Source organism: Bos javanicus, chromosome 10 (genome assembly GCF_032452875.1).
Source record: "Bos javanicus breed banteng chromosome 10, ARS-OSU_banteng_1.0, whole genome shotgun sequence".
Lineage (NCBI taxonomy): Eukaryota > Metazoa > Chordata > Mammalia > Artiodactyla > Bovidae > Bos > Bos javanicus.
In genome coordinates, this window is record NC_083877.1 from 39,355,755 (window position 1) to 39,368,752 (window position 12,998).

The following is a 12,998-nucleotide window of genomic DNA, read 5'->3' on the forward strand; positions in this document are numbered from 1 at the left end:
TTTTTCATTTTCCTCTTTCACCCTCGTCAAGAGGCCTAAGAGGAGGCATAGACAATTTTCTACTTCCTGAAATAGTTGTTAACAATTTTATTTGTAGTTCACCCACAAACACATACACAGTGTGATGCAGCTTACTAAGTGCTATGTAATACATTGGTAGTAAATGAGAAAACGCTTTCCTTGCTGTTTTTTATTTTCTAAAACCATGTATCCTACCTTCATTTTAAAACCTAGTAGAATATTCACTATTTCATGTGATATAATCAGTGTCTTGTGTCTGAAAGTTACAAGTACTCAATGCATTGTTACTATTTGAGATATTACATAATATTTAATGTATATTCCTGAGCAATGTAAGAACAAACAAGAAAATTTAAGACAGTTATCCTTGATACACTTCTAAGTATGTTGTGTGCTTAGTTATTCAGTCGTGTCTGACTTTTTTCAACCCCAGGGACTGTAGCCTGCCAGGCTCCTCTGTCCATGGAATACTCCAGGCAAGAATACTGGAGTGGGTTGCCATGCCCTCCTGTAGGGCATCTTCTCGACCCAGGGATCCAACCCAGGTCACCCACATTGCAGGTGGATTCTTTACCGTCTGAGCCACCAGGGAAGCCCTTCTAAGTGTAAGGTCTCAAAATTATATGAGTGGTTTAACTTAGTTCATATTAATAAGAGAAATAGAAACAAGCACTTATAAAAATCTGTTTCGATATGAGATGATTGAGATGTTTAGTTACAGTTTATTTTTAATGGCTTCTGTAGCACAAAATTTAACTTGATTATATAATTTTGAAATAAATGGTAAGGCATGCTGGAAAGGCTATAATCTTACTAAAGGAGATCCACTGAATATTAAGTTCAAACTCTGTGCCAGTGTTGCTTGAAGATGACCATCAAACACTTAGAAAACATAAATCACATATTATTTATGGTTATAAACAGCATCGCTAGTGCCACTTTTCCATTTCTACCTCTTAAATCATTCTGCTTCTTAATCGATGATCTTCCTCTCATGATTTAGCATACTCATGTATTTTATGATTTATTCTTTCATGGATATATAATGAAAAAAATTCTAAAAGATATAGATATAGATAGATAGTAGATAGATAGATATTTGATGCCTTCTTTATCCATTTATCCTTTGGACACTTAGCATTTTTCCATATCTTGGGTGGATGGCAAAAAGCTGCAGTGAGCATGGGGGTGCAACTGTCTCTTAGAGATACTGATTTTATTTCCTTTGACTACATACCCAGTAATATGTAGTTTCAAATGGTAGTTCTATTTTAATTTTTTGAAGAAACACCTTATTCTTTTCTACACTGTTGGCAGGAATGTAAAATGATAATTTATCCTGAGTTAAATTTTTCATACTTAATGATTCTGAGTTTTCTGTTCCACTGGTTTGCTTCTGCATCAAATTCAGTATTGATTTTCCTCGTGTAGTTCTTCCTGTGTGCTCTCCTGCAGCTGTCTATTCATCCCATCATACTACGTACCCCCACTGAATTGTAATTTTGTATTTTCTGACTCCTTTATACTCATTTTTGACTTCAAGTTCATGCGGGTAGGAGCTGTATCGATAGTGTGCACTCTGCCAGTGCCTGGGGCAGATTAATCATAAAAATGTACCCATCAAGTGTTAAATATAAGAGGGAAAGACTCTTCAAGTCTTCCTTTCAAAAGTTTATGAGGTATTTCGCATATTTTCCCTTAAATTTCAGAATTATTTTGTTAAGCACCTCTCCTGACTCACTATAATTTTGCCTGGTATGATGATATTAAATATATGGATTCATTTGAGAAAAATATATAACTTTTGATATTGATTCAAAATTTATGACTTCTCCATTCATGAAGTAGAGTGCATATTTTGTGAGATTTCTTCTAGGCTTCTCACTAAAATTAATCCTTTTTCTTAATTTAGATTTTGCATGTTTCTTGTGAAGTATATCATGTGGTACTTACTATTTTATAAATGAGATAGTTTTTTGTTAAATTTCTCAACCATTTATTGCTGGTATAGTAAATTCTTATTAATTTGAATAGATTTATACTTCATTTTCATGGGTTTCCAGGTACATAATTGTGTCCTATGTACATTTTAAAAATATGTATCAAAAAAATAAAAATATGTATCACTTTTCTCATATTGACTACTCTGGTTTCTTTTTATTGTCATTGACAGACTAGTATTTCTAGAACAATATATTTATCATTAGTGAGCATTATTTTTCTGTTGTCTTAATTTTTACAGAAATGACTCTAGAGTTTCAACATGAAGTTTAAAGTTGGCCCTTTGCTTTAGTGAATCAGGTATGTAAAAATTTTTTTCAGTCATTTGTAAATATTACTTTGTTTTTCTGGTAGTGATGAGAAACTTACAAACATGTTGATAAGTGTCTTTGAAAATAATTGAAGCTGACTATTTAACCCCCAAATATTTTTTTCTGCTACTGCAAACCATGGAATAGGTTATTTTAAAAAGTATATTGTGCAACAAATATTTGGGCTTCCCAGGTGGAGCTAGTGGTAAAGAACCCACCTACCAATGCAGGAGACACAAGAGACGCAGGTTTCAGTTATTGAACTGTGATTTTTCAATGTAAAAATGCATTAAAGAAAAAAGTATGATATTAGAAATTGCTTGTTAAAGAACTATGTAGGCACCCGATCCTTGGGGCTGATTGGCCAGTTAAGTGTTTTCAAATGTGTCAGCTTTTAATCTTTTGAAAAGCGTATCACATCCGAAATAAAGATACAAACTCCAGGCCAACAGAACTAGATCATTTCATTGAGGATTAAAAGCTGATTCCAGCAAATATTTGAAGAAAAAGCGAGGGAAGTCCCATATTTGAATGGAATAGCCCCATATTTGAATAGAAGCCCCAGAACTAATCATTTTAGTACTATCTTTAACTTGCTACTTACAAATGGGTTGCTATATAAATATCTTTGCTTAAGTTCTTTATTTTACTATGACTATCCCAACTGCTTGAAAGCAAATTCCATGTAAAACTGGACCATGGAAGTTTTGTTCCTTGCTTTGGCACAGACTAATTTCTGCAAATCCAATTGGTTATGCTAAGATTCTCTTTCAGTTGTTTTAAATCTTGGCTGTAAAGTAGAATTACTTAGGGAGATTAATTTAAAAAAATAGCATATCTGCGTCCCCTCCATGGAGATTCAGATTTGATTGATCTCAGGTGTATCCTGGACATGGGATTTTCTTTCCCTAACTGTTCCTGTTTACTTTAGCCAATGGCAGTTTGAGAATCACTGATCTAGTCCATGATTCTTAAAATCCAGTTAATACTTCTGAATATCTTACCTTCTCTTACTTGCAGGCAAAAAAAAAAAAAAAAAAAGATGCTTTCTTTGCTTCAAATTCCATGGAACAAAAGATATAAACACACAGTTTTGCAGAAAGGTAAAGATTTTTTAAACCTTTAAACCTAAAGGTAAAGGTCCAGGTAAAGATTTTTTAAACCTAATGCAATGTCTGATTCTATTTATATTTTCTTGACTATTTCTTTTAACCTCTTGAGAGACAGAGGAATAGAGAGAGATCTTTTTATCCTGCTATTTTCAAATACCCGTGGTTATGTATCCTGAATGTATCTTAGCCTCTGGTCTCATATGTTATTTGAAGCTGTAATTTTTTTCCCACTCAAAGCAACCACATCAACAAAACACAAATGTTCTTTTCTTTCTTGTTCTAAGCATTACCTTGGTGAACTTTCAATGGCTTGTGCCATGATCACTACCATATCTAACCCTGAATATGCTTTTTACAAGCTTGTATTAAATTGAAAAAGCACTTTAAGCATTTTGAGACTCTTTCTCACTGAGAAATAGGAGTCCCTGAATGATTACAGAGAATACAAGTTGTTCAATATATCAAAGACATTTCATCCTCATAACTGATGTCCCTCATGAGAGTACTGATAGCATGATAGCACCCCCAAGACCAATTTCCAGAATATGAATAAGATTGAACACAATCTGAGCTATACCTCTGCATCAAGATGGCAGAGCCCTCTTTTTAATTTTGAAACTCACTTTGACCAGGCAGAATGGATTCTGATAATATTATTCAAACAAAAGTGAGGCGTCATTCTCTAAGTGATATACCCAACCAAAAACATAAGCATCATCAGAGAACTTGTTAGAAGCCCAAATTCTCAGGCCCCAACACACATTTATGGGACCAAAATCTTTGGGAGAAATCTATGTTTAAATAAGCACCTCCAGGTGATTCTGATGCATGTTAAACTTTTAAGTGTTGTTCCAAAGGGAAGATGGCTTTGTGGTGCCTAGAATAAACTAAATTCAACCCATGTAGGAGAAAGGGAGAAGACAAATAGGTATTCTTTTGTGCACTTGACACCTTCAAGAGTTGTGAAGTCTAAAAAAGGAAACATTTACCCCACATTAAAAAAAAAAAAGTGATTAAAGAGTCACATTGTAGGTTGCTACAGTTTGAAGGGTGTTTAATGGTGTTACATAGAAAATCGCATGGCATTCAGGCCTCTGGACCATGGGAGGATTCTATAGAGGTTAGACCCAGTTAATCCCATTAATTTCAATGTGGAATTTAATCTTTCAGTAAAAATGAGTTGAGATATAATGCAGCTCAGTCAGAACCCACAAGAAACTGGCCAGGGGCACAAACATGTCTCAAAGAGACAGAGAACAGAGTCCCCAAGTGCCAGCCTACTAAACAACATTTCCAGGAAATAAGTTACCGGGAGAAGACATTTTCAGAGTACCCCTGAGGAATAAAGCTACCTCCCATATGAATTCTCTGAAACTCAAAGCACAAGCAGCTGAAGCTCAAGAGATGGGTCAACAAAGTCTGTGTTTATACCCATCCTTCTGCCAAAAGAAAAAAAGAATCACTAATGGCTTATTTTTTCATGTCTTTTTATAGAAACATCTTGAAATCTGAGTTTTATAAGAGGACTATTTCCTGCAAATAGTATGGAATAAGATAACATAAGATGATTAGTTTTGCCTGTCCACTGAAAGGAACAGAAGACGTTATGCAATAGCGAGTGTAGATCTCCATATGTGGCAAATTACTCACATGCAGTTATTCAGAGGCTTATATGAAGAAGGTTGGTGTTCTTAAAGGAGTGGTGTGGATAGCAGCTTGCTTCTATACTAGCTGGAGAGATTCAGAGGGATTTGAGTTTTCAACCTCATTCATGCCTCCAGCACATGTTGCCAGTCAAACATGTATCCTAAGGCCCTGCTCCTTGCCTTCTAGTTCCCCTGCTGCTGCTGCTGCTGCTGCTAAGTCGCTTCAGTCGTGTCCAACTCTGTGCGACCCCATAGATGGCAGCCCACCAGGTTCTCCCGTCCCTGGGATTCTCCAGGCAAGAACACTGAAGTGGGTTGACATTTCCTCCTCCAAAGCATGAAAGTGAAAAGTGAAAGTGAAGTCGCTCAGTCGTGTCTGACTCTTAGAGACCCCATGGACTACAGCCTACCAGGCTCCTCCGTCCATGGGATTTTCCAGGCAAGAGTACTGGAGTGGGGTGCCATTGCCTTCTCCGTCTAGTTCCCCTACCTTAGCTGAAATCTGTGCCTCCCAGTTGCCAAGAAAATCTGCATGCCAATGTGACACATTCTGAAGAGACTTATTCTGAATTCCATCAATACATACATATTTCCACCAGAAGGATTACTGAGAGAATCTTTCATCTTTTACTCCTTTTATCTTTAAAAATAATACATGTTTGGAAAATAAGAACAATATTTGTGAGAGAAATTACTTTTTCATTGTGGAGTAAGAACAGTGATATTTTAAAATGAAAACATTGTGGGGTGAAAAGAGATGTTAAGGTTATGGCAGTTTATTCCTATACAGTCTACTGTTTTTCAGTGCTATCTTTTCTCCTGAAATTTTATTTAAAGCAAAATGGCAGAAACTTGCTCTTTAAAAAAATTCTATTTACTTAGTGTCAGTTAAGGAAAAAAAATCTCATATGTGAGAATAGTAGAGAGGATATCAATAGATATTTCACTTTCCATATGGAGAACATAACCCAATGGATTAGGTCTAGCTGTGACCACAGGAGTTTTCAAGCTGGAAGCAGATGGTTAGTTATAACTAGCACATACATAAAACAGCTACCTCCCTTAAAACCTCAGCAGTAATCTCATTTTATTTTCAGACTAGTTTTTCAAAAAGAGTATCTAAAATGTGGAGCGATACATATAAATTATAAAACTGAAAAAAATTGCTTTCTTTTTATCTGGGAGAGAAGAGGTCATGTGTTACACTATAGCTGTCTTTTGGTAAGAATATCACAGCTTAATTTGATTTGGTGCTTTTGAACTGTGGTGTTGGAGAAGACTCTTGAGAGTCCCTTGGACTGCAAGGAGATCCAACTAGTCCATCCTAAAGGAGGTCAGTCCTGGGTGTTCTTTGGAAGAAATGATGCTAAAGCTGAAACTCCAGTACTTTGGCCACCTCATGCGAAGAGTTGATTCATTGGAAAAGACTCTGATGCTGGGAGGGATTGGGGGCAGGAGGAGAAGGGGACGACAGAGGATGAGATGGCTGGATGACATCACCGACTCGATGGACGTGGGTTTGGGTGAACTCCGGGAGTTGGTGATGGACAGGAAGGCCTGGCGTGCTGCAATTCATGGGGTCTCAAAGAGTCGGACAGGACTGAGCGACTGAACTGAACTGAATTTGATTTGAATATGCCTTAATTGAGGCATATTCTTTTGAAATCAGAATGAATATATTCATAAGAAAACAAGCACAAAACTAATTACCTTGGTATAGAAATGGCTGTCTGGTTGGTTGTTAGGCAAAACCTGGAATGTATGTAACTAAGACTATAATTTTTATTATGGTTTACCTTATTTTCTAATGAATTATTTTACTCTTAGATGCAAATCACATTCTAGATTTATTGCAGTTTTTCTTGGATTAGTTCTTTTTCACTTGCTTAGGTGAAAAGAAAATCACTACTACAAATATCCTATTTTTTTCCATAGAAAATCCCAAGAGAAATTATTCTATAATCCAATAAATTTCTTAGTGAAGAAATATATTCTATTACTCAGAAGTATGTACTGAATATGTACTTAGTAATTTTACCCCATAATATTTAATTATATTGCAACCTGTTACAACAGTGTAAATAATTTTCTTTTATCTGTATACAGCATACTTTTAAGTTATATAATTCTTAGGTAACCTTTCAATTGGGGTTAAAAATGTCAAGGTAAAGATTGCCCTCTAAAACTGAAAACTGTAAAATTCAGTACATACATAAGAATACTCAAGTTCTTTATTCTAAGAGACTACCTTGAAATTAATTCTTAATGAAAATGTTTTGTCATCTGTAGTGAATCTGGGGGCCTCTGAAAACACTGTAATCAATAGAACTGTTGACCACATAAATTAGGTAACTGTTATTTTGACAAAGTAAAGGGCTGCTGATATTCAGAAGAAAAATCGTTAGTTAGAAGTGTTATTACCTCTTCAGCAAGAGGAAAACACCTTATCCAGCTTACAAAGATTTTTATCCTCCTGAAAAATTTAATCAGAGTTTATCAGGTTTCTAGTATGAAGTGCATGTTCAGTTGCTTCATTTGTGTCTAACATTTTGTGACTCCATGGCCTGTAGCCCGCCAGGCTCTTCTATCCATGGGGATTCTCCAGGCAAGAATACTGGAGTGGCAAATGCTCTTCTCCAAGGGATCTTCCCAACCCCAGATTTGAACGTGTGTCTCTTATGTCTCCTGCATTGGCAGGTAGGTTCTTTACTCACTGAGCCACTTGAGAAGCCGTCTACTATGACAACCTAGCATTAAAACCTTGGTTATAATTCTTCATCATACCTATGCTTAGCAAATAACTTCGGGTCATAATTTTATTTCCTTTATAAAGATCCTTAAGAGTGAAGGAGTAGGCTGATGATGTTATTTAAAATTTTTGTCCATTTGGCAGTTATATTCAACAGTGTAAACTAATACATTTTTAGAATGAAAAGCAATCATTCAGGATTTATCATGTCTGTTTCACAAAGCCCAGTTGCTTCAAGGTGAATTAATAAAATCAATGTCAATGTTTAAAGACCAGGTATTAGATGTGTAAGGATCACATGAAAGTACTAAGACTTTGTTAGATTATATCTGAAGTAGCAAAATGACTTCTGTTTTAAATTTTGCTGCATTTATTGTTTCAACAACTATAGAGCTATGTTCCAGGCAGTAGTCTAGACACTAAAAACACAAAAGCAGACTGGCAGACATGAACACAACCACAGTTAGTGAAAGTGTATTATAATAGGTGTTTTAACTGAGACATAGTTGGCATCTAACATTATGTAAGTTCACACTGTATAAATTTAAGGTGTGTAATGTGTTGATTTCTTTGCATTGATTGCGGAGGAAGTCTTTCTTATCTCTTCTTGCTATTCTTTGGAACTCTGCATTCAGATGCTTATATCTTTCCTTTTCTCCTTTGCTTTTCACTTCTCTTCTTTTCACAGCTATGTGTAAGGCCTCCCCAGACAGCCATTTTGCTTTTTTGCATTTCTTTTCCATGGGAATGGTCTTGATCCTTGTCCCCTGTACAATGTCACGAACCTCATTTCCTAGTTCATCAGGCACTCTATCTATCAGATCTAGGCCCTTAAATCTATTTCTCACTTCCACTGGATAATCATAAGGGATTTGATTTAGGTCATACCTGAATGGTCTAATGGTTTTCCCTACTTTCTTCAATTTAAGTCTGAATTTGGTAATAAGGAATTCTTGATCTGAGCCACAGTCGGCTCCTGGTCTTGTTTTTGCTGACTGTGTAGAGCTTCTCCATCTTTGGCTGCAAAGAATATAATCAAGCTGATTTCGGTGTTGACCATCTAGTGATGTCCATGTGTAGAGTCTTCTCTTGTGTTGTTGGAAGGGTATTTGCTATGACCAGTGCATTTTCTTGGCAAAACTCTATTACTCTTTGCTCTGCTTCATTCCGTATTCCAAGGCCAAATTTGCCTGTTACTCCAGGTGTTTCTTGACTTCCTACTTTGGCATTCCAGTCCCCTATAATGAAAAGGACATCTTTTTTGGGTGTTAGTTCTAAAAGGTCTTGTAGGTCTTCGTAGAACCATTCAACGTCAGCTTCTTCAGCATTACTGGTTGGGGTATAGACTTGGATTACTGTGATAGTGAATGGTTTGCCTTGGAAATGAACAGAGATCATTCTGTCGTTTTTGAGATTGCATCCAAGTACTGCATTTCAGACTCTTTTGTGACCATGATCACTACTCCATTTCTTCTGAGGGATTCCTGCCTGCACTAGTAGGTATAATGGTCATCTGAGTTAAATTCACCCATTCCAGTCCATTTAGTTCGCTGATTCCTAGAATGTCGACATTCACTCTTGCCATCTCTTGTTGGACCACTTCCAATTTGCCTCGATTCATGGACCTGACATTCCAGGTTCCAATGCAATATTGCTCTTTATAGCATGTGACCTTGCTTCTATCACCAGTCACATCCACAGCTGGGTACTGTTTTTGCTTTGGCTCCATCCCTTCATTCTTTCTGGAGTTATTTCTCCACTGATCTCCAGTAGCATATTGGACACCTACTGACCTGGGGAGTTCCTCTTTTAGTATTCTATCATTTTGCCTTTTCATACTGTTCTTGTGGTTCTCAAGGCAAGAATACTGAAGTGGTTTGCCATTTCCTTCTCCAGTGGACCACATTCTGACAGATCTCTCCAACATGACCCACCCATCTTGGGTTGCCCCACGGGCATGGCTTAGTTTCATTGAGTTAGTCAAGGCTGTGGTCCTAGTGTGATTAGATTGACTAGTTTTCTGTGAGGTCAAGTGGGCCTTAGAAAGCATCACTACGAAAAAAGCTAGTGGAGGTAATGAAATTCCAGTTGAGCTATTCCAAATCCTGAAAGATGATGCTGTGAAAGTGCTGCACTCAATATGCCAGCAAATTTGGAAAACTCAGCAGTGGCCACAGGACTGGAAAAGGTCAGTTTTCATTCCAATCCCAAAGAAAGGCAATGCCAAAGAATGCTCAAACTACCACACAATTGCACTCGTCTCACATGCTAGTAAAGTAATGCTCAAAATTCTCCAAGCCAGGCTTCAGCAATACGTGAACCGTGAACTTCCTGATGTTCAAGCTGGTTTTAGAAAAGGCAGAGGAACCAGAGATCAAATTGCCAACATCCGTTGGATCAAGGAAAAAGCAAGAGAGTTCCAGAAAAACATCTATTTCTGCTTTATTGACTATGCCAAAGCCTTTGACTGTGTGGATCACAATAAACTGTGGAAAATTCTGAAAGAGATGGGAATAGTAGACCACCTGACCGGCCTCTTGAGAAATCTGTGTGCAGGTCAGGAAGCAACAGTTAGAACTGGACATGGAACAACAGACTGGTTCCAAGTAGGAAAAGGAGTACATCAAGGCTGTATATTGTCACCCTGCTTATTTAACTAATATGCAGAGTACATCATGAGAAATGCTGGGCTGGATGAAGCACAAGCTGGAATCAAGATTGCCGGGAGAAACATCAATAACCTCAGATATGCAGATGACACCACCCTTATGGCAGAAAGTGAAGAGGAACTCAAAAGCCTCTTTATGAAAGTGAAAGTGGAGAGTGAAAAAGTTGGCTTAAAGCTCAACATTCAGAAAACAAAGATCATGGCATCTGGTCCCATCACTTCATGGGAAATAGATGGGGTAACAGTGTAAACAGTGTCAGACTATTTTTTTGGCCTCCAAAATCACTGCAGATGGTGACTGCAGCCATGAAATTAAAAGATGCTTACTCCTTGAAAGGAAAGTTATGACCAACCTAGATAGCATATTCAAAAGCAGAGACATTCCTTTGCCAACAAAGGTTCGTCTAATCAAGGCTATGGTTTTTCCTTTGGTCATGAATGGATGTGAGAGTTGGACTGTGAAGAAGGCTGAGCGCTTAAGAATTGATGCTTTTGAATTGTGGTGTTGGAGAAGACTCTTGAGAGTCCCTTGGACTACAAGGAGATCCAACCAGTCCATTCTGAAGGAGATCAGCCCTGGGATTTCTTTGGAGGGAATGATGCAGAAGCTGAAACTCCAGTACTTTGGCCACCTCATGCGAAGAGTTGACTCATTAGAAAAGACTCTGATGCTGGGAGGGACTGGGGGCAGGAGGAGAAGGGGACGACAGAGGATGAGATGGCTGGATGGCATCACTGACTCGATGGACGTGAGTCTGAGTGAACTCCGGGTGTTTGTGATGAACAGGGAGGCCTGGCGTGCTGTGATTCCTGGGGTTGCAAAGAGTCGGGCATGACTGAGTGACTGATCTGATCTGATCTGATGAGATATTTTTGGAGAAGGAAATGGAAACCCACTCCAGTACTCTTGCCTGGAAAATCCCATGGATGGAGAAGCCTGGTAGGCTACACAGTCCATGGGGTCGCAAAGAGTTGGACATGACTGAGAGACTTCACTTCACTTCACTTCACTTTACTTCACTTCACTTTGCTTCACTTCATTTAATGAGAGATTTGCGGGCTTTCCAGGTGGTGCTGGTGGTAAAGAATTCACCTGCCAATGCAGGATATGCAAGAGATGAGGGTTCAGTTTCTGGGTTGGGAAGATTCCCTGGAGGAGGAAATGGCAACCCACTCCAGTAATCTTGCCTGGAGAATTCCATGGACAGAGAAGCCTGGTGGGCTACAGTTGATTAGACCACAGAGTCAGACAGGACTGAGCACACATATTTCCATTGCCATGAGTCAGATGGAGAAAAAAATGTAGATTAGAGGGCAAGTTTCTGAGGGAGGAGGTGATTTTCTGTGGCCAGAATCGATAAAAATGATTTCCTTCTTAGCAGTTAGCTTCCCATTCATCAGCTTTTGAAACTTCCTCAAGTGTGTCAGAGATATTCTTGTTGCTGGTAGTGATTGGTGGGGGCACAGTCTAGAGACTTCTCCACCAGGTCTCTAAATGATGATGTAAACACCTAATTTTCTGTAGTATGTACTTTTTGATAAAACTAGCTAGATTGGATTTGTTGATTTTGTTGATTGGTTGACTCATTAAATACTCAAACATCCTATTGTATTTAGACAACTTTACCCCATTGTTTGACTTTTCAGGATTAGTTGAGTTGAGTTCAGTTCTATCTCTCAGTTGTGTCCAACTCTTCAACTCCATGGACTGCAGAACGCCAGGCTTCCCTGTCCATCACCAACTCCCAGAGTTTACCCAAACTCATGTCCATTGAGTCAGTAATGCATCCAACCCTCTCATCATCTGTCGGCCCCTTCTCCTCCTACCTTCAATCTTTCCCAGCATCAGGGTCTTTTCAAATGAGTCCGTTCTTTGCATCAGGTGGCCAAAGTATTGCAGTTACAGCTTCAACATCAGTCCTTTCAATGAATATTCAGGACCAATTTCCTTTAGGATGGACTGGTTGGATCTCCTTGCAGTCCAAGGGAGTCTCAAGAGTCTTCTCCAACACCACAGTTTAAAAGCATCCATTCTTTGGCACTCAGCTTTGTTTATAGTCCAACTCTCACATCCATACATGACCACTGGAAAAACCATAGCATTGACTAGATGGACCTTTGTTCGCAAAGTAATGTCTCTGCCTTTTAATATGCTGTCTAGGTTGATCACAACTTTTCTTCCAAGGGGCAAGCGTCTTTTAATTTCATGGCTGCCGTCACCATCTGCAGTGGTTTTGGAGCCCAAAAAAATAAAGTCTGCCACTGTTTTCACCATTTCCCCATCAATTTGCCATGAAGTGATGGGACCAGATGTCATGATCTTGTTTTCTGAATGTTGAGTTTTAAGCCAAGTTTTTCACTGTCTTCTTTCACTTTCATCAAGAAGCTCTTTAGTTCTTCTTCGCTGTCTGCCATAAGGGTGGTGTCATCTGCATATCTGAGATTATTGATATTTCTCCTGGCAATCTTGATTCCAGCTTCTGCCTCCTC